The sequence below is a fragment of the Neofelis nebulosa genome, chromosome 14 (assembly GCF_028018385.1).
Source record: "Neofelis nebulosa isolate mNeoNeb1 chromosome 14, mNeoNeb1.pri, whole genome shotgun sequence".
In the NCBI taxonomy this organism is placed as follows: Eukaryota; Metazoa; Chordata; class Mammalia; order Carnivora; family Felidae; genus Neofelis; species Neofelis nebulosa.
The window spans coordinates 52,234,508-52,256,938 of NC_080795.1; the positions used below are offsets into that span (position 1 = coordinate 52,234,508).

The 22,431-nt window shown below is 40.2% G+C and overlaps 1 long non-coding RNA gene across 3 annotated transcripts in view; it reads left to right on the forward strand.

Annotated features, from left to right (window-relative positions):
• Nucleotides 1-22,431, forward strand: part of LOC131494430 (uncharacterized) — a 237,191-nt gene that overhangs the window by 180,765 nt on the left and 33,995 nt on the right. For all 3 annotated transcript variants that reach the window (XR_009253399.1, XR_009253400.1, XR_009253398.1), the window contains exons 5-7: nucleotides 1,727-1,886; nucleotides 11,083-11,270; nucleotides 11,973-12,123. This is a non-coding gene — a long non-coding RNA (uncharacterized LOC131494430). The remainder of the gene's footprint in view (nucleotides 1-1,726; nucleotides 1,887-11,082; nucleotides 11,271-11,972; nucleotides 12,124-22,431) is intronic.

The window sequence follows — 22,431 nt, forward strand, 5'->3', positions numbered from 1 at the left end:
TCATTAATGTTTTTTATTTCCAGACTTAATGAGATTTTTCTCTCATCTATGAAAATAGTTTGGTAAATTTTACCTTTGTAACCAGAATTGAAACAATTTTATTTTCTCCCTACTGGATGCCTTTAGAATTTAGAAATTTATTTATTTTCTTTTAACGTTTATTTATTTTTGAGACAGAGATAAAGCATGAACAGGGGAGGGGCAGAGAGAGAGGGAGACACAGAATCTGAAACAGGCTGCAGGCTCTGAGCGGTCAGCACAGAGCCCGACACAGGGCTTGAACTCATGGGCCGTGAGATCATGACCTGAGCCGAAGTCGGACACTTAACCGACCAAGCCACCCAGGCACCCCTAGAATTTAGAAATTTATAAAGTTCAGTAAGAACCTGCTCTCTTTGTAATAGGTCACAATTGGAAACAATTGATTGAAATATCATATTTGAGAGTAATGTGCATAGATCAGATATGATTAGAGATTTTTAAGGATCTAAGGTTGACTTTATGGAAACAAGAAAGCCCCTTGAAAAAATAATTTCCTACCTTGCTTATAAGTGTTCCCATCAGCCCTACCAAGTGAGTAAATTATGTGACCAGAATCACAGAATATCTTGGGGACTTTGAGAAGAGAGGAATTTACCCAAATCTATGGGTATTGCAGGCAAAGTCTAAGGCAGAGTCCTACCCTGAAAAGGCTTTTAAATGCCTAATCTGAGATTCTGATGAAAAATTCCATATTCCTTATGAAAAGTTCCAGCAAAGCAGACAAAAAGAACCTATATGATCAATCACTGTTCTAGTTGCACTAATATAAATAATCATGCCACGTTTAAAGTAAACTTATTTTGCAAACAATTTAGTGCCTGTGGTTATTATTGGTAGAAATGAGGGTGATTGTAGAATAAAACTTCAGTTTCAGTAGAAACTATAACATCCCTTTGTGGATACTAGTTAACGCTGTTAACTATCTTTAAGGGTTTGTTTTCTACCTGTAAACTGGGCTGGATCCTGATTTTTTCTAGTTTCCTCAAATGTTTGGTCAAAACTTTCAAACTAATGTTTCCAATTTTCTTCCACTTTTTTTGACCTGGAATCACTAAGAACAACACTTTACCTTTTCCCAAAGCACTCTGCATTGAAATTGAATGACTACATATAAACTTTAGAAAAACCACAACATCTCATTTATGGACAATCTTTATGCCTGGTGATGTGTGACCCATTCAAAAACATCAACAGAAACATTCAACCTGCAAACTAGAAAAGCCTGTCAGATTGCCACTGCCTATTCTCACTCCATCTGAAGATGCTTCAAGCTGGACATTTAGAAACTAGGGGTCATGGTCAGGCTACCCTAAGATGGGCCACTTTGGCATGAATGTAGTTTTGAGTTAAAATTAAAACTTAATAGATTCAGGAAAAGCTCTTTACCTCCCCCTCAACTGCCCACCTATATCAGAAAAAGAGGAATCTCTATTAATAGCTCTCTAAGAAATTGACCTGCAAAATAGGGTATCCTTTTTTCCCAAACATCTTCTCTTGCCTTCCCGTTAGTGATCATCCTCCCACTTTGTATCCTCAAATCCTTATGCCTCTCCTTAGCTCAGGATATCCTATAAACCTCATGTTGCCTGTCTTCAGAATTTCAGGTCTCTGTGGATTCCCTGTCCATTTGATACTAAATTTGATTTTCTTTTGTTAATATGTCTCTTGTCAATTTGTTTCTTAGTCCAGCCAGAAGTACCTTGAACAGCAGAGAAAATTCTTCCTCTCCAACAGTTGGCACACTCAGCAGGACACCACTCACCTGACACCCTGCAGTAGCTGAGAGATCCTTGAGAAATCTGACAAACAGCTGACAAATGTAGAGATTTCAGGAGGCTGACATGGTAAGAAATCTTATCTGTGGAGTCTGATGGAGCAAGAGTGGTACAGGTACTTTTTCTCTCCTAAGTTTAGATTAGCAGCAGAAAATACTTTTTGGAACTGGATTTTTGCATTTAGTGGCTCTTTGGTTAAATTTGGTATGGTAGTTGGTTACTAATCCATTTCCTCCCATGGATGGTCTTCCTTTTTCTTTCTCTTTTCTTTTCTTTTCTTTTCTTTTCTTTTCTTTTCTTTTCTTTTCTTTTCTTTTCTTTTCTTTTCTTTTCTTTTCTTTTCTTTTCTTTCTTTCTTTCTTTCTTTCTTTCTTTCTTTCTTTCTTTCTTTCTTTTCTTTCTTTCGTTGTTTGTCATAAAAATGTCAATGTTCACAGTTCTCATCAGACCAGCATCTGTTTAGACAAGCTTTGCTGTGGTTAAAGCCTTCTGGTAAGGAATAATCTTGGAAGTGAAAGCTGCAAAATTGGCGGCACAGGTCAAGCACTTAAAAGCTGGTAGGGTGTTTACCACCTAACTCACAAACTACTGTGTTAGGATGAGTTGGTCATGGAATGGGTTAGATTGACATTAGGTCACCCATCGACCTCAAGAAAACTTCCATGCAGTGAGGTTACTGTAAAACCACACATGTTCTCAGCCCTGCAGTACATCCCTCCTAGGTATTAGTGTGGCTCCAAGAGACCCAAGGCTTAGCCAAAAGAAAAACCAGATGAGGCTTTTCTTTTCATCTCATTCTATGTTCTAAGAGATTGGCTTTGTGACCAGTGGGATAGATGCACTTACCAGGGTACACCTTGGTGGCCAAATAGACTGGGGATCCAAGTCTTTCTATTTTTGTCCAGCTGTGCTGGCTCTCCAAGGTGTTTGTCATGAGAGGCTCCAGCCCATAGGAACCTTTGTGAGCTCAGCCTTTGTTGCTTGTTAGTTCTGGAAAGTCCCAATTTAATAGCACCTGCTCAGTGTCACAGATGAGCAGGTCTGTGACTGAAGGCATCTCATGATTTGTGGAAGTTTAGAGACACCATTTTCACTACACCTTCCTTACCACCTGTGCAACAAAGTCCTCTTCTTTCTTCAACTAATTTGCAGAGTAAAGTTCTGGAACATGGAGACTCCCTCAGCTATGCCCTGTTAGGATATCTATTACATATTTAGTTAAACCATTAAAAGGCTTATTGATTTAAGTTGCTAATAATAGATCCTACTTGCCAATAGTCAGATGCTGGGTCCTTTAAGTTGGTTATATTTAAAAGAAAAATATTCTTTATGGAGAGTTCACAATTGTGTTGTTTGTATAATGGCTAACCTTAGGGTCTCTCATGAGAAAAAGAAGAAATTAGACTTAAGTGTCCACTTCCAACATAAATTCTCTTTCTCTACAAGATTTAAAGGAAACACCCCAACCTCATTTCTAGGTTCAAGTATACAGGTTGCTCATGTAAATGCTGAAAACCAGGAAATGAATTTAACAAAATCACCCAAGAGTAGCACTGAAGCTTGCTTTGCTGCTACCTTCCAGGGCTCTATAATCAGGTTCTGCCAGTTTCAGACTTCCCTATGCAATGTCCTTTGCAGGTGTATCCTAGACATCCCCTGGCCCCCAGCTGCCACTGCAAGAGTTCATGTCCCCTTGTTACAGCAAATACTTGGTACCCAGGAAGAGACAAGGCACATGCACTTGGGAAATGAGCAGAAGACTGTTTATTGCTCACCGGTGCCAGCCCAGCAAAGTCACCTCCAAAGGCTCAGCTCTGAACCTTGGCATCTGCCTCCTTTTATGGCTGGGATGGTAGGGGACTGAGAGACAAAAGAAAAAGGAGAGGGGACACTTATCAGTGGTGCTACATGAGTAGTTGGAGGCAAGAAAGATTACAGAAGCCAAAGGTATGCAAGGGGTGTATGCAGCCCCAGACATCTGGCTGACCTGTTTTATCTTGTTTTTAGTAGCTTTTCTTCTCATTCCACCCTCTTGATTCTTAAGCTGCTGTAGCAGACTTACAGAAAATCAATTTATGGGGTCCAGGGAACCCTTTGCCACCATGGGAGGAGGGGCTAAGACCATTCTGGCTTCTTCCTGCTGGATAAGGACATGGAAGGGAGGGGCCAGGCATCTAGTGTTCTTCATCATCCAAAGGAGAGTAGCGACAGCTAGAACGGTCCAACTGGAGCATCATCTGGACTTTTATAGCTTCTGGATGAGAGGAAACAAACCTGGGGAGCATATTAAGAATACAAGGACCAAATAGGAGGGTTATGAAAAGCATTAGGAGAGGACCAGCTAAAAGGAGGAGCCAAAAGGCCCAATTCCATATGTTACTCCAAGAGTTTCATGAATCTGCTAGTTCCTGTCTTCATCTGTTGATTCACTTCCTTAACTGCTGGACCATATCTCAGACTAGCCCTGATTGGTTGACAGAGAAGCACCATTCTTCATTTAGGAAGAGACATAATCCTCCCCTTTTGGCAGTTAGCAGGTCCAGCCCTCTTCTATTTTGTAAGACTACCACTGCTAGGGAGTCTACTTGGTCTTGTAAAACCATCAGAAATTTGGTAACACGTTTTATGTCATCTGTTAGGTCCATGATAATAAGTGGTTGAAGAGATCAGGTTTGTTTCCTCTCCTATTCCAGTGCCCACCCCTGTTGTTATTCCTAAGGCAATAAGAAGAGGTATGACTTGAATGGCTCTTTGTGCCTTGGGGGACAAGGGCAAGTATAAGTCATACATTGCATGGTGGGAGTGAGAAGACTCCTCTTAAACAGGTTAGGAACAGGAATATGTGTAGCAAGGACAGGAAGTAGGGCGATCCCATCCTGGGGTAGGAGTCAGTTATAAAGGTAGAGAACAACATGCAGAGAAGGGCATCAATCATAACGCAGATAATATACATCTAAGGAGAATAATGCATCCTGACACTAGTAAGTAGAGGAAGGCTAACAAGAGTTTGTGACTGAGGTGCTAGTCTGTGGGAGTGACTTGGGTCAGCCCTACTGCAAAGAGTAGAGCAACACGTATTGAAAGAGAATATGAAATCTGAGAACCATGAAATCTGAGAGAGAACAATTTGTTACAGTTCATTTAAGTTGCTTGGTGATTTTCCTCAAGCTTCTGGTTACAGGGAGTTCTCAGGTGTTGGCTGCAGGCCACTTGTTGTCTGCTATCTTCCTAAGGGTGATCTATAGAGAATTATTCTGGTTAGCCGTTACTTTCCATTTCAAGTGGTTGTCAGGTGACAGATGGGCTGCCTTTAATCCAGAATAGTAGACCCAGGTGGTTAGTCCTGCAACCTTGAGAGCTGTGGTCATGGTTAGCACAACTAGGTAAGGTCCCTTCCAGGGAGGTTTAGGCAGTTCCTTTTTCCAGTCTTTTATCCAAGCCTGATCCCCAGGTTTGTGGGGGAATATAATTATTCCTAGGTGACATTCCATAGATGTCACTCATCTATGTATCTCAAGTACAGTTTTATTCCTAGGCAAAATAGGTATCCTGTCACTCATCTATATATCTCAAATACAGTTTTCCTTGTAGTTGTTTTTATACTGCTAAATTCCCCAGCTCTGTCAGGTCCCCCTTGAATTTGACTAGTGAAGGGGTTTTCCATATAGGATCTCAAAGGGGGAGAATCCTATTTTTGCCCGGGATGCACAGCATATTTGGAGAAGAGCTAGGGGTAGTATATCTGGCCAGGACAAGTTAGTTTCCTGACATAGTTTGCCATGGCTGATATAAGGGTCCAGTTCATATGTTCCCTGAACTCTGGGGCTGGTAGGCTGCTTTTAAGTACCTTTGGATGTCTAGGGCTTTGGCTACTTGTTGCACCACCTTGGCCACGAAGGCTGGGCCACTGTCTGAGCTTATGGTTAACAGTATTCCATGTCTGGGAATGATATCCCTTAGCAAGGCCTTGGGTACTTCTCTTGCCTTTTTGGTGAGTGTGGGATAGACTTTAACCCAGTCCAAAAACATGCAGATTAATACCAAAAAAAATATTTGTATCCTTTACTGGGTCTTATTTGGATAAACTCTACCTCTAAATCTTTGAAGAGTGCCTGACCACAGTGTTGGATTTCTATGGGCCCAGTGGGGCCTTGTTTGGCATTATTTTGAGCACAGAAGAGGCGGCATTGAGAGACCTACGCGCAGAGGGATTAGACTCAAGCAACTACATAGTAATGGCTTAATAAGGTTTCAAGGGCGTTTTTTCCTAGGTGGCTAAGCTCATGCTGTAGGAGAGCCACCTGGTATGCTAGCTGCTCCAGTATATGGACTTTTTGGTCTGGAAGTACCCACCATCCTTCTTTTGTCTGGCCTTTTTCCTGTTGTGCCCATTTTGTTTCTTGGATTGTGTACTTTGGGGAAGTTGGCAGTTCTGGGGCCAGCATGATTTTTGAGGGTGTTGTTTGTTTTCCTGCTGCTTGTTTAGCTGTGGTGTCAGCTTGTCGATTCCCTTCTGATGCTGAGTCCTTTCCTCTGGTGTCCCTTGCAGTGGATGACCGCTACCTCCCTTGGTTCCCAGACTGCCCTTAATAGCTTTAGGATTTCTTCCCAATTTCTGATTTCTCTTCCTCCTGCGGTCACAAGTCCTCTCTCCTTGTATAGAGCCCCATGTACACGTAGAGTGGCAAAGGCATAGTGCGAATCAGTGCTTTTTGGGCTGACCATCCTCGTGGAAGGGCCTTTGTTTCTGTGACCTCAAAATCAGAGACTACTGCATAACGAGCATATCTTTTGCCTTCGTTCATGAAGCTTCTGCCGTCAGTGTGCAGGATGAGGTCAGGATTTTGTAAGGGTCTGTCTGATAGGTCAGGTTGGCTAAAATACACTTCATCAAGTACCTCTAGACAATCATGTTCTGGGGACCCCACCACTGCGGGCAAGAAAGTGGCAGGTTTAGAGTTTTATAGCTTCCAGTCTTATTCATGGGTTCTCACATAACAGTCCCTGATATTGTATGGCCCTCTGGCATCCATCAAGGTAATAACAGAATGGGGAACCTTAACATTTAGGTTTTACCCCAAATGTGAGTTTGTCTGCTTCCATGATTAAAAGCGTGGTGGCTGCTAGTGCCCTCAGACAGTGTGGCCACTGAGCCAATCTGCTTTGAAAGGTATGCCACTGGTCTTTGCCAACGTCCAAATTCCTGGGTGAGAACCCTCAGGGCCACTCCCTTCTTAGGTATGAACAGGTTGAAATCTCGTGATACATTTGGGAGTCCCAAGGCTAGTGCCTCTGAGTTTTGTTTTGAACTCCTTTTCTTGATTAGGGACCCAGAAAAGGAGTCCTCTCTCTTCCCCTTTCAGTGCCTCATATATAGGTCTGGCCAACTCAGAGAACCCTGGGATCCGTATTCGACAGAATCCTGCTGCTCCCAGGAACTCTTGGACCTGCTTGCAGGTAGTGGGAACTGGAATGGCACAAACTGCCTGTTTCCTTTGGGCTCCCAGCATCCATTTGCCTTGGGTAATTTTGAAGCCCAAGGATTTAACTTCCTATTGGCAAATCTGTGCCTTTTTCTTTGACACCTTTTTCTTTGATATCCTGCCTCTGCTTGTAGCCTGAATAGGGCTCTGGTTCCCTCCCAGCACTGGGTCTGCATGGGACTGGCTAGCAGAAGATCATCCATACCTTGGAGGAGGATGCATCCTAGGTCCTGTCCCAGAAGCTGGCTAAATCATATGCCAAAGCCCAGCTGAATAAGGTTGGTGAATTTTTTGAATCCTTGAGGCAGTCTAGTCCAAGTGAACTGTTCCTTTGCCCCTGTGGTAGGGTTTTCCCATTCAGAAGCAAATAGGGGTTGGCTATTAGGCACTCGCTGGAGACAGAAGGCGGCATCTTTTAAATCTAGGCATGTGAACCATCTTGCTTCCAAGGGTATGAGTCCTAGTAGAGTGTATGGGTTAAGCAATACTGAATGCAGCATGACGGCTGCTTCGTTACTGGCTCTTAGGTCCTGCACAGGGTGGTAATCATTTGTCCCAGGTTTTTTCGTGGGCAGCAGGGGAGTATTCCATGGAGACTGGCATCATTTTACAAGTCCCATTTGAGTAGCCTATGCAAGTGTGTCGGGATCCCCAGGTGTGCCTCTCGTGGGACTATATATTGGCATATTTTGACAGGTTGGGATCCAGGCTTTAGGTCAGTTAATATCAGGGGGTGGTTTTTTGACAGACCAGGGGGTTTCCTTCTACCCCAACTGAAGAGAATTCAGCTTCTAGCTTGCGGGCCACAGTTGGCTCACTGGGAGGGGAAGTATTTAATCTCTATTCCTCTTCCCATGGAATCATCAGGGACAAAATTATGGGTTAGGCTTTTTTGTTTAGGCACAATTGCATCTGTCTATCTGAGGATAAGGCCATTACTGCACTCAACCTGGCTAGGAGGTCTCTACCTAACAGTGAGACTGAGCAATAGGGTAGATACAGGAATTCATGAACTACTTGGTGACTTCCCCAGTTGGCCTTCCAGTTTGCACCCGTGAGGCTCCTGTGATGGTGACTTCTCAACCTGACAAAAGTGCCACCTTGTGTGTCACCACAGAGTGTTCGGCCTCAGTGTTGACCATGAAGTCTATTGTTTGGCCCCCCACCTTCATTTTGAAGGCTCATGGGGGCCTAGTTGGATAGAGCCCAGTCTTTCCTAATCAGAGTCCACTCCTGCCAGTCTGTTCAGGTCAGCCTTTGTTAATGCTTTAAGGAAATGTAAATGAGATTAAAAGGTAAAAAGTTTGTTGGCAAAGCTTGGCAATCTGAAACTTTAAATTTTGCTAAGCTAAATGTCACTTAATTCATCATCATTTATTAAATATCTAGATGATTTCCAAATAATAAAATCTTTAGTACTAAACAGATTTACTTTTGTCTTATAGAGAAATTAAATAGGAGTCTGTTAGTAAACCAGGTTTTTGCTTTATTGAAAAATCATACTATAAAAAGGTACCTTTCTAGACATGAGATGTATTCAAAAATTCCTGAAGAATATTGGTATAACAAACAGTTCACAATTACTTATGTTAAAGAGGAAGAACATCCTCTGCCCTTGAAGGCCCTTCTAGCTAAACTTGGAATCAAATTAACATGAGACAGATGGAATCTATACAGACATGAAATTCCAAAGACAGCGAGGTAACAGGAATAAAAAGAGGGGTAGGGGGTCAGAGAAAACCACTGGCAGGAACACAAAAGGAGATGTAAGGAGATGTTTTGAAAACAAGGTTGCCCTATTTTGTAGGTAAGTTTCTTAGTTAAAGGGGAATTGAAACACAGGCCCTGTATTGAAATACAGGCCCTACTTTCCGATGTAACTTTAGGCAACTGAGGCTGAGGAAGAGAGCTTTTGCTGCATCTACTTGGTTTTGATTGCTTTTAACTAAAAATAAAGTTCATGCCTAACTGGCCCATCTTGGGGTAGACTGCCCTTGGACCCTACAGTTACAATTTAATTTTCACTAAGGGTTAAGAATTCTAATAAATAAGACTACTGGAAATAATGAGAGAAACAACTCTGTGTGCAAGTGAGAAATGGGAATACATTTTTGTTGGATAAAAACAGGCCAAAATCTGAATGTAAGATAGAAAGTTGTAGAAGGTTTATGGAAAAGGAATCTTCAGAAATGAATTTTATATACAGTCAGTACTGGCTACAATTTAATATAAAAATACATTGATGCAAAAATAAAATTGTTTTCATGAAAAAAATGGTTTTCTTGAACTACTGATTTGTTCTTAAGAAATTGTGTAAACATGTTTTTCTTTACTTTTAAAGAAAACAATAATTCTGTGCTTTGTCAACATATTTTCCTATGTCTAAGAACTAAATTTTGCTCAAAACTATAACCTTCTGTATTTGGCTTTGGTATCCTTTATTGTCAGTTTGATTAAATGGATAATTAAATCTGGTTTCATAATGATATGATCCTATCTTATCAAATGTCAAAATCTTTTCATGTTTGACCACAGTCCGAGATACTCCTGAGAGCTCCTGGGACATTTTTAAATTTTTTGAGAAATTAAACTAATTAAGCTTTAATTATGCTTAATTAGTTAAATTAAGTATATTAAGTATGTTAAATTATATGGAAAGGTTTGTCAAATAGGTGATACTAAATCCTCTTGTATTTTGTACATAAATTGCATTTATGTAGTTATGTTATTAAAATGTTCTAGGGGCGGGGCGCCTGGGTGGCGCAGTCGGTTGGGCGTCCGACTTCAGCCAGGTCACGATCTCGCGGTCCGTGAGTTCGAGCCCCGCGTCAGGCTCTGGGCCGATGGCTCGGAGCCTGGAGCCTGTTTCCGATTCTGTGTCTCCCTCTCTCTCTGCCCCTCCCCCGTTCATGCTCTGTCTCTCTCTGTCCCAAAAATAGATAAAAAATGTTGGAAAAAAAAAAAAATGTTCTAGGGGCGCCTGGGTGGCTCAGTTGGTTAAGCGGCCGACTTCGGCTCAGGTCATGATCTCGCGGTCCGTGAGTTTGAGCCCGGCGTCGGGCTCTGTGCTGACAGCTCAGAGCCTGGAGCCTGTTTCAAATTCTGTGTCTCCCTCTCTCTGACCCTCCCCTGTTCATGCTCTGTCTCTCTCTGTCTCAAAAATAAATAAACGTTAAAAAAAATTAAAAAAAAAATAAATGTCCTAAAAATAGTACAAAACTCCTCGAAGTCTGATGTCCTTGTGTTATTATCTTGAAGTGTTGTACGTTACAGAAGTAAGCAAATATCCTTGTCAATTGCATTGTAATGAACTCTAATGAGATCTTTAACCATGGCCATTTGTAAATTTTATCATTTACAGTTACTGTTTTACTGAGGCTATTGCAAATGTGTTAAACAAACTCTGAGAACAGGTTTCTGATAACCTTAACATCATAAAAATTGAACTGGATAAGAATTTCCAGAACTAGTGCAAATACTGTGTTCAAACAGAACAAAAATTAGTAACATGGGAGTAAAAAAACTGGAGAGGATAATTGTAATTTTTGTGACTTTTTTAAAAAGCCAGCAATATTTTAATCTGGAAAATATAGTCTTAAAAAATTTTCTTTTCGGCTAACTGAATTTCCAGAAATTTGTTCACACAGATATATTCCAATTGAAACATTTATCATTTATCCCTACCTGATTTCAGAATCCAGAATTTTGAAACCGTCAATTCTTATATTTTTATAGCAATAAATTTTCATATGTTCAATAACAATCCTTTCTTCTTGTGACAGGAAACTACTGGAAATATTGATTATATTACCAACGCTTTGACTGGAATGGCATGCTTGGGAGAAACATGCATAGGCTCAGATATGACCAGACAGCTTTAAAGAACTAAGCTGGATTTTATGGAGCTAATAAAGCCCCTGGGAAATATCAGCCTGATACTTGCTTACAGAATCCCCAGCAGCCTTACCAGGTGAGTAAAGAAGGTACAGAAACCTAGCAATATGTGGGAGACCTCAAGAAAAAGAGGAATTCACCCATATGTATAGCTATTGCAGGTGAGGTCTGATGACAAGTATTCGGCTTTGTTTCTGGCCTTGAGAGGCTGTTAAAAAAAAAAGACCCCTTATATAAAGTACCAGCAAAGCAGGTTTTAAAGCTTCTATATGGTCAATTGCTATTCTTGTAGTACTTATGCAAATAACCAGGCCCAGTTTTTTTGAAACTAGATTTATTTTGCAAACAAATTAATATTGATTTGGCTGTCTTTGGTAGAAATGAGTGTGAATACAGAAAGAAAATGTTTTGATAACTTACCTGAGTAAATATTAGATTCGAATACTGTTCATTATAAACTAGACTAGATCCTGATTTCTTCTAGTTTCCTCCAATGCCTAGCTACAACTCATCAAATGAATATTTTCATTTTTTCTCTTATCTTTCTGAGTTGGATATATTTGAGAATTTAAACTTTCCTTTTTCCTGAAGCCTGCAAACTAAATATGAACAGCTTGATGTAAACGTCAGAGAAATCACAAAAGCTCTTACTCTATCTAAAGATGCTTCAAGCTTGACATCTAGAAATCTTCTTGACTGGCTATTTTCAGAACTCAGAAACTGGTTTCCAATTTGGTTCAATTACTAACCATTGTTTTTCTTTTGTTTCCATATAAAGCCCTCGTATTTAATAACTGATTACTGGAACAATAGGCCTAACTTTGAGAACATACCTGCATCATCACTTCCTGAAAGAGTTTAATTGAACTGAATATCAGGACTAAGACTGGTTCAACAAGATGAAACCATCTACCAACTCAAACTTTAAGGTATGAAACTTCACATAAGTTTCGGAAGAGGGAACTATAAGGTTTAAGGCCAGTTTGCCCCAAATGGGCCACCTGGCATGAATGGGCCACAAAATGGCATGAATGTTTTTTTGAGTTAAAAGCAATCAAGACGTAGCAGATTCAGGAAAACCTTTTTATCCTCCCTTTAGCTGCCTGCCTATCCCAGGAAGAGAGATATTACTAGAGATTCCTCTTTCTCTAAAGAACTTACCTGTATGATAGGGTAACCTTTGTTTTCCAAACATCTCCTCTTGCCTTCCTATTAATGGCTATCCTCCCCTACCTCCTTCTGTAGATCAAGATCTCATATAAGCCTCATGTGCCTTACTGTGTTTAGAATTTCATGTCTGAAATTACATTTTATCTTGGCCTGTTAATCTATCCCCTGTCAATTTGGTTCTTAGTCCAGTTGGAAGGACCTTGAACAGCAGAGAAAATCTTTCCTAATATAATCTTCTAAACCATCTTCCCTCATGACTCAGACTGAGTTTACAGTCTGCTTTAACTGTTCATCTGTTTTCTTTCCCATAGAAATGCCTCTTATTAAGTAACACGATTGCTTGTACCATATTGACCTAACTTTTGGAAGCCCACCTGTTACACAGCCTCCTGAAATGAAACGCAACTGTTTAATTGAACTTACCTATTCTCAGGGTGATTGGGTGGCTCAGTCAGTTAAGCATCCAGCTTCAGCTCAGGTCGTGAGCTCACAGTTTGTGGGTTCTGGGCTCCTGTTGACAGCTCAGAGCCTGGAGCTTGCTTTGGATTCTGTGTCTCCCTCTTTCTCTGCACTTCTGCTCATGCTTACACACACTCTCTCTCTTTCTCTCAAAAGTAGATAAAAGTTAAAAAAATTTATGAACTTACCTATTCTCAAGATTAAAAGACTGTTTCAGTGAGCTACAGAGCAATCTCTGTGAAAGTTATTGGGCAAATTTCAATGACAGGACAAAAGCAGAACAGAGTGTCCTGCCCCAAAATAAACCTCTTTGGCATAAAGATTATTTTGAGCTAGTTACTTTTTAAATTTTTTAAGGTTTATTTATTTTTTGATAGAGACAGAGCGTGAGTGGGGGAGGGGCAGAGAGAGAGGGAGACACAGAATCTGAAGCAGGCTCTGAGCTGTCAGCACAGAGCCTGACATGGGGCTCAAACTCACGGACAGTGAGATCATGACCTGAGCTGAAGTCGGACGCCTAACCAACTGAGCCACCCAGGTGCCCCTGAGCTAGTTATTTTTAAGACAATAGCAGATGCAGGAGGAAACAAGTAGAAGTAATCGTTTTGTGAGGGTCATTGACATTTATAATGAAAATCTCCATTGATAAGGGTGTTTCCCTTTCTGGACCAGGAAGAGAAGGATGACTAAATCTCTAGAAACTCCTATCAACCATACCCTTGTTTATTCTGCTGTGACTGATAACCTCCCCTAACATCTTTTGTCTTTACCTAGAGGTGGTTTTTAGGTGGTAGTTTGAGTCATTCCAAGGAGTTACTCAGGTTTCCTTGGTATCTCCCATATATACAGGAAGGGTAGTCATGTTATTAAACTCTGTTTTCTCTTGTTTGTCTGTACTTTACTATAGAGGGTGGTATGGCCCAGCAACGAACCCAGAAGGGTAGAGCGAAAATTACTCCCCTACATAATGGACACTCAGACAGTATTACTCTTTCTTTCTGTCTTATGGAATCTTAGAGCTAATGTAATTAAATGTATGATTTCCAAAAATGTATCTTGATTTTATTGATATTCATTCACCTTTAGGGAAGATCTATCAGCCTTATCTCTGTGTTAAGTTGAAAGTTAATTTAAAAAAATAGTGCAAAGTATAACTCCTACCTATACAAATTAAGTTACTTTCAAGATATGGGAAGTTAGGTCTGATTGTATTTAAAAATGTGAACAATGTTTATGTAACTTTAGTTAGGCAACATCTGGAACTGATCTTCTGAACTTTGATTACCAGAATCAGCCTGATGAATCCCAGATGTTTAAACATGGCTGTGTTTCTTAGACTCACTGGATTATGAGAGTGAATACATGGAAGGAAGGGAAACATTTACAAGAACTAGGTGTCAAAGTGGCCAAAGGGGTATTTGGGTGTTGGCTTAGTTACAGGGGTAGGGGTTGTTACTTCTATACAAACATCCCCCTTTAAAGTTTAATACATGTTATTTTTTAAAAATGTCCAATGTCTGATAACCTCTGTAGTATGTATTAATAACTTTCCTATTTGTTCCTGCAAAAGTATATTTTTGTGCATCTACTATAAAGTTTTGTGGTTAGAAAAACAAATAATAAACATTCTCTGCCTATGAGTCACTCAGTTTAGTAAAGGAAATGGGTATGTGAACAGTAATTATAACTGATGTATTAAAGGACTGAGCCCAGAAAGTAACCAACAATGTCAGGGGAGGTAGGACAGTTTCAAAGAGAAGGAGACTTGGGACTCAGGATTTCTGTACATTATTTCTACAAGCTGTATTTAGCTGTGCTAATATAACTTCTACATAATTATATGTCCATTAGATTATGGGACCATTCATTCTGTCATAAAAATTATATTTAAAACAGCAGTTTTTGAAATCATAAAACCAAAGTATTTTTGACAATGCAATCCAGGAACATAATGGTAAAACATGATTAGCAATCATATGGACTTCACATCATTTGGTAAAGGTTCTAGAAAAACAAATGTTTTAGCCTCTCTTTTCCACAAATTGTGCTTTTGCATGAAGGAATGCCTTTTTCTTGCTCTCATGCTTACCCAATGTTGTGGACAGGAAAGTAGAATCAAGTGTTCTGAGTTCAAAATTGTTTTAGGAGCCTTAGGGGGAAATGTGTAACTCTTTTGTGACCTAGTTTAGTTTTCATAAAATTTCCATTTTTCCTCCCGAGTAAATATCAAAACTGAGTGAACAGAAAAATAGGAGAGGAACCCCAAAGCGCTATGGACAGCAATTTTGAAAACAAAACAAAACAAAAAACCCAAAACTAAAATGCGTTTGTATTAGCACAGTTTCAGAGGTAAAAGAGAGGGATTAAGTATAAAATAATGTGATGACAAGAATAGAAAGACTAATTCTTATGCAAAAGTTTTCAATGAAAACTAATGGCACATCAGTCTCAAATGTACTTCAACTCCTTCCTTTTGCCAGCCTTGACTAGCAATTTCACAATTTTATATTATATTCAAGGTCTCAATACCTACTTCTCTATCACACATCAAATCTGAACTGCCCATTTAGTCTTGTAAATTGTTTCCTCTAAATTAACAAATCTACCTATGTCCACCTGCAGAGAACCCATAACAACAGACCCAGGCTTTTCTTTCTTTTTGGACAGTTTCCTGAGCCTTTTACTCTTTACCCAGAAAATTCCTATTGTGAAAAATTGACCTGACTAGATCCATTTCTAAAATAGAGCCAGAGTGGTCATTACAGAAAAACTGCTTTACACATCCTTTGTTTAAATTGGGCCAAAACCTTTGGACTAGACAAACTGGCAGATGTTAGAGAAGTCAGTGGGAGAATGGACGTTCTGATCACAAGACTAATCTTGTGGACCTTCTTTTTTTAAATTTTTTTTTTCAACGTTTTTTATTTATTTTTCGACAGAGAGAGACAGAGCATGAACGGGGGAGGGGCAGAGAGAGAGGGAGACACAGAATCGGAAACAGGCTCCAGGCTCTGAGCCATAAGCCCAGAGCCTGACGCGGGGCTCGAACTCACGGACCGCGAGATCGTGACCTGGCTGAAGTCGGACGCTTAACCGACTGCGCCACCCAGGCGCCCCTCTTGTGGACCTTCTGAAGATGAAACCAGTAGCTAAAACCAGCACTCAATCAACAGATAACCCAAAGTAGTTAACATGTTAATAACCCACCAAAAAAATATTTCTGTACTTCAAATAATGGAAATGCTCCTTCCTTTCCCTCATAAAAAAAAACCCTGGCTTTCACCCAATAAGTTGGACACTATTTGAGTTTCTCACTGAATCTGTGCTCCCCTTTAATCCCAGAATAAACACTCACTTGCCTCTCATTGTGGCTTTTTATTTTCAGGTTGACACTAATCTTTCAGTTCCTTAGAAAGGACTCCCTCATTCACTCTAGGGTTGGTAAAATCTGATAAAGTTTTGGGGGTGATGGTGGGTGGTCTGGAGCTGATGGCCAATAAAGAATTCTTGAGGATGTCTCTGGTGTGAAAAGGTGCTTTTATTAAAGCACAGGGACAGGACCTGTGGGCAGAAAGAGCTGCGCTGGGGTCATAATATATACCGTCAGGTTGGGAGGTGGTCAGGGATAGAGTAATTCTCTAAGGTATTTTGGGAAGCAAGGTTTCCATGACCTTGAGGGGCTAGCTGTTGCTAGGGAAATGCCATTTATTACCATGGGACCCTTCAGATATATATGAGGGGACCATAAGCCTGGAGTGTGATTGCCAGCATATATCTTGGGGGAACTGAGATAAAAGAAATTTCCAAAGAAATTGTTATGTGTTAAAATAGACTTACAAGATTCTCAAGATTGGGATAATGTTAAGCTGAGATTCTTTTGCTCCTTGCAAAGTGTCATCATCGAGGCAGCTGAGCTCCAAAAGAGAGGTCACTGCCTGTTTCAAGGACTTATCAATGGGTTATAGACAGTAAGGGAATTTAATTTTTCATTTGCCTTTGTTTCCCATATTGCCATGGCAAGCACTTAAGCCCCTTTCCTTTGTTCTTTGGTAGCCATGAGTGTTTGAGGAATATCACACATACTCCACCTGGTGGTGGGGGGTGGGGGGGCTGCTAGCCTGTACTTTGCTCTCAGCTTGCCCCACACTCCATCAAAATCCACTTGCTACTTATGTCTGTATTACCCCATCTCGTGGTCCCCATCACACCTGAAATGCACACTCAGCACCTTTCTCACCTGACTAGAAGTTCCAGAAGAACTTCTTTTAGATCTGTATTCCTCATTTTATCTCCAGCTCATTGTACTCACATAGTAGATACTTGTTGAAAGGAATACATTCAATATCTTTATCACCGGAATAGCCTATGCCCTTATAATACATTGATCTATTTGGAAGGTACATCTTACACATTGGTGCCTTCAACATACTGTTCTCTCTGTCTGGACTAACTTCTCAAAAATGATTACTTCTTCACCTTCAGGTCTCAGCTGCAACCCTACATCTTCATGGAGAACTTCCCTCATCTATCTAAAGGAGAGAGTTATTTTCTATTTATTTTGTTTTCTTTATGGTGTTCATCACAATTTATCATTATATATTGACATTTTTAAACCTATTCATTTGCTAACTTCAGGGCAGGTTTGGGTCATCCTGTGCCTAGCTGGGTGTTTCATACACAGGCAGATTCTAATTTTTCTTTAGTAAATAAATAGAAGTTGCATATGTGAATGGTGAACATTTCTCTAAATATATTGCATATTTCTTAGGCACAGAGCTGTGGCTTTTCTAGTTATTCTAGAATATAGAATATTCTATTATATTCTAGTTATTCTAGTATGCTGTTATTCTAGTATATAGAATGCTTTATATATGTTAATTTTTTAAATTACTGTTAAAATGTTTTAAAATCATCGAAAAGAAAATTTGCAATGTATTAGTCTGTCATTTACATTCAAGTCTAAGGGAGATGAATTGCATGTATAAGACAGGAAAAGATCAATTACCAAAACACAACTATGTAACTTCTATTTAGTAAAAATTAATAGCTGCTGTACAAGGTGCTATTGCCCTCTCTGAACAAGACAAGCCATCGACTCAAGGGTATTGTAATTGGGGTAGCCATCATTTTATCCTATGATGGAGTTGAACTTCTGTTTTCACCTATTAGGAGTAGCAGCAAATTCAGAATGGTCCCCTAGGCCAAACACTCAGGGCCAGACTCCCAGTGCTGCCCTTGGGAATATGTGCCTCAGATTTTCAATTCCGATGTGCAGAGCCTGAGGTCTTCAGTGATGTGAAAGCCTGTCCTCTCCTGAAGCTCCTCACCAGGGACTTGTGAAGCCAGGGCAAAGCTGTGTCATCTGTTAGAGCACTTCCAGGTGCATTGGGAAAATGCCTCTATAAAACCTTCTTTTACTCTACTGGCACAGTTATTTCCCAGGCCACAGGGGAGTGTAGGGAAAGATCGATCATTTTCTTTCTATCCTTCTAGGTTCCTGGCTGAGGAACTTTTTATAATAGAAGACTAACAGGAGAAAAAAATAAGTTTAATAACATGTATACCTTCTGTATATATGGGAGATACCCAGAAAAACCAAGTTAAACTACCTGAAATGGCCCAAACCACCACCTTAAATACTATCTCCAGTTAAAGACAAAAGAAAGATGTTTTGGAGGGGAGGCTAGTTATGGGAGATTACCAGGGAGAGTGTAGCAATAAGGGTCGGATTTGTTATGCAGATTTAAGTTGTTACCCTTCTCCAAGGAGAAGAGTTTCTGAAGATTTAGAGTGACCTTCTCTTCCAGATACCAAGAGGGAGACACGTTTACAAATGGAGATTTCCTTCATAAATGTAAATATCCCTTACAAAAGGGCAATTTACACTTTGTTTTCAGAGATTCTACTGATGCTCAAAATAATCTTTATGCCACAGAGGCATATTTGGGGGCTGACGTATCCCTGCCCCCTTCCACAGTTCCCAAGAGTGGGGCAGGATTGGAATGAGCATCTTTCCCAATCCTGGGGCTCCTCTTAGTTTAAACTAAGAAATAGCTTTGTTCTGTTTCTTCTCCCAGGAAAATGGGGCCTCCCAGTTATACCAGTATTTGTCAAGTAAAGCAACTTTTACTGATTCTAAGTATATTTCTCCGCTGAGGATAGAAATGAGTTGGAGTTTGGAATGTACCCCATCTCAGCCACACACCCAGCCTCTTCTGAAAGAGGTGGGCCTTATTTTTTTTTCTATTCTTTCCCCTACCCTTTAAAACATCTTTCTTGCTGAGGCAGAAAGGGGAAATTTCCCCAGTTTAATCTATGTTAGGACAATCTCAACATGTTAGGAAAATGAGATGTTTTGTAACAAATGAATTACTAAGGTAATAAATGATATGTGCAGAAGGGTACCAGAATATGCCACCCACAAATATGCCTCTTTGGCATATGGATTATTTTGAGCTAAAGGCCACTGAAAACCAGCAGAAGCAGGAGAAGCTCTAAAAACACAGCCTAAGTTTTCCTTTGATAAAAGAAATTTTCATTTGCAGAGATGTTTCCTTTTTTAACCACACTTTCTCTGCTCATCTTCCCTGAACTTTCTTCCTTGCCCAAAAGCCCCAAATCCGTTTACATTTGTTTAACTTAAAATAAACCCAAATTGGTGTATATTTGTGACGCTAATATTAGTAAACTTCTGCTTGTTTTCTCTTGTTAACCAACCGATCTTTGGCTAGTCTAATTCCCCAAACTGGACAATCTATGATGGATAGAGGAATTTTTTTTCCTCCCCATTAGTAATTGGGGTAGGGAAATGACATTTGGTTGCAGGAAAAAGTATGATTATGGAGAAAATAACCCTGGAATTCAGAGCAGGACAAAACTTGAGCCTGTAGAAATGTGACAGAGAACACAAAGTGAATGTCATAATCCAGGAAAGATAAAGCTGGTAAAAAGCATGGGACGTGACAGGAAGAAAGGACTGGAAAGTTAGTGGTGGAGACAGATCATAGACATCCTTGATTAACAAACTAAGGAGCCTCAAATTCCATTGGGAAAAATAATTTTAAGGAGGCCTGTGGTATATATGTAAAAATGATGGGTTTGTTAGCATTGTTGGAAACTTAAAACGATGACGTTTTGGGATGATTATGGGGCGGTCCAGAGCCAACAGCTGAGAAAGAATTCTAGAAGACATCTTTGGTGCAAAAAAAGTGGTCTTATTAAAGTATGGGGACAGAACCCATGGGCAGGAAGAGCTGCACTGGGGTCATGACTGGTTATATACCTTCAAGTTGAGAAGGGATTAGGGATAGAGTAAATCCCTAAGGTATTTTGGAAGCAAGGTTTCCAGGACCTTGAGGGGGCTAGCTGTTACTGGGGAAACACCATTTATTAGCCTTTAGTAAAACCTCAATCATGGGGCCCTTCAGATGTATATCAGGGGGCCATAAGCTTGGAGTATGATTGCCAACCTATATCTTGGGGAGTTTAGATAAAGGAACTTTCTAAAGAAATTTTGGTGGGGTGTCAGGATAATGTTAAGCCAGGATTCCCTTTTGCCCCTAGCAAAGTGTCATCATCGAGGCAGCTGAACTCCTAAAGAGAGGTCACTCTAAAGTTTTCAAGGATTTGTCAATGGGCTGTAGGCAGTAAGGGAATTTAATTTTTCATTTGCCTTAGTTTGCCACATTTCCATAGCAAGCACTTAAACCCCTTTCCTTTGTTCTTGGGTAGCCAGGAGTGTCCGAGGAATATCACACATATTCCACCTGGTGGTGGTGGGGAGGGTGCTGTTAGCCTGTATTTTGCCCTTAGCTTACCCCTCATCAAAAATATTCTAGGATAGGAATTAATGACAACCTGATTGATTGACTGATTGACTTAAAGACAATCTTAAGCTCCATGTTCAGCACAGAGCCCAATGTGGGGCTTTATCCCACTACCCTGGGATCATGACCTGAGCCCAAATCATGAGTCGGACACTCCACTGATTGAGCCACTGGCTGCCTCAATGAGAACCTAATTTAAAGTAGAAGTAGTGGGAAAGGAAATAAGAAAAATGCAATGAATTACAGAGTTAGAGTGACTGGTAGTGTTGAATCTGAGATGAGAGCAGGGTCAGAGTGGAGGAGATTGTATAGCACTTCCTTGCTGTCTCTGTGAGATTGCTGATCTGTAGAGTGCCAGCAACCAGTCACTTAATACCATCATGGTTCAATAGCAGTGCCTTATTCCCAAACTCCTGTTCAAAAATCTGCATGGAGCAGCATTCTAAATTAAGCTGGACCTCAAAGTTGTATCCATATCACCTGTGTGTCTGAGCACATGGCTTCCCCAGGTAGCATCATTCTTCTAAGCTAAGCCTTGGTCTGCCTGACCAAAGAAACTAATTTTTTTAAGTTTATTTATTTTGAGAGAGACAGAGAGAACACATGGGGCAGAGAAAGGAGAGAGAGAATCCCAAGCAGGCTCTGCAGGGTCAGGGCAGAGCCCGATGTGGGGCTTCAACCCATCAAACTGTGAGATCATGACCTGAGCCCAAATCAAGAGTTGGATGCTTAAACGACTGTGCCACCCAGGTGCCCATGACCAAGGAAACTCTTAAAGAAAAATGGCACCAGATGAAGATTGAACTTTATGGAACAAAGTCATTCCTACAAGTATAATTAAATCCATTTATAAAGAGTGTATAATAATAATTATGCATATACTATACTATTTCAACAGTTTTTAAAGTGATGTAAATTTAAATTAAGTAGGTGACTAGATCTCCTATATACAAACAAGTTCAATTTCCATGAGCAAACAATGCTTTGTTTCTCTGACCAACAATTTAACAGATTTAACAGAATGAACCAGTTTCTTTTGTGTTGTTCTGGCTGTAGGAATCCATGTGCGTAGGCTGTGGACACAATGTACATGTGCCATGCTGGCACAAATAAACACAATATGGTTGCTACTCCTCATGGAGTTTATATTAGGTATTTTAGTCAGTATTGTCCGTATTCAGAACTTTAAAAGGAACACAAAAATTCTCACTGTGAAGCTCTTTTACAACTGAATTTCAATAAAAAATACAACTTTTTAATGATTCGTATGGACAATCCAACATGGTGTTAGCCTTTATATAAGGGACATCTTAAAATTTTGTGTCTTTTCTCCCACCTCCTTGCATTTTAATAACAAATATGTTGTTACTTTCTCCCAATGCTACTTCAAATAATCAATCTGAGCTGTAGAAAATGCTGGAGAGTTTCACCTCAAAAGAAAATTTTTGGCAAGTTTTGAGTAAAAACAGATTTATAATAGAAACCACGATGCATACCTCTACCGCTGAGAGCAGACCTCATGTTTTTACAGTCACCCAGCGCTAATGCAGCAGGAGGGCCTTACCCTGGATTCTTTGTGGCTCCAGACTACTTTATTTCCTTTCTTCTCACCATAGGAGAATGTTTCCTTTTTCCCTGCATCTCAGGGCCTATGAGACAACATTAGCCCTTCTGGCTGTATATCTTTCTATTTATCTTTTCTCTTTCTTCTGTTTGGTCTCTTATTTTCTTATTTCTGCTTCTGTGTGAACAAGACTGGATTCACTTTTCCCTTGAAAGCTG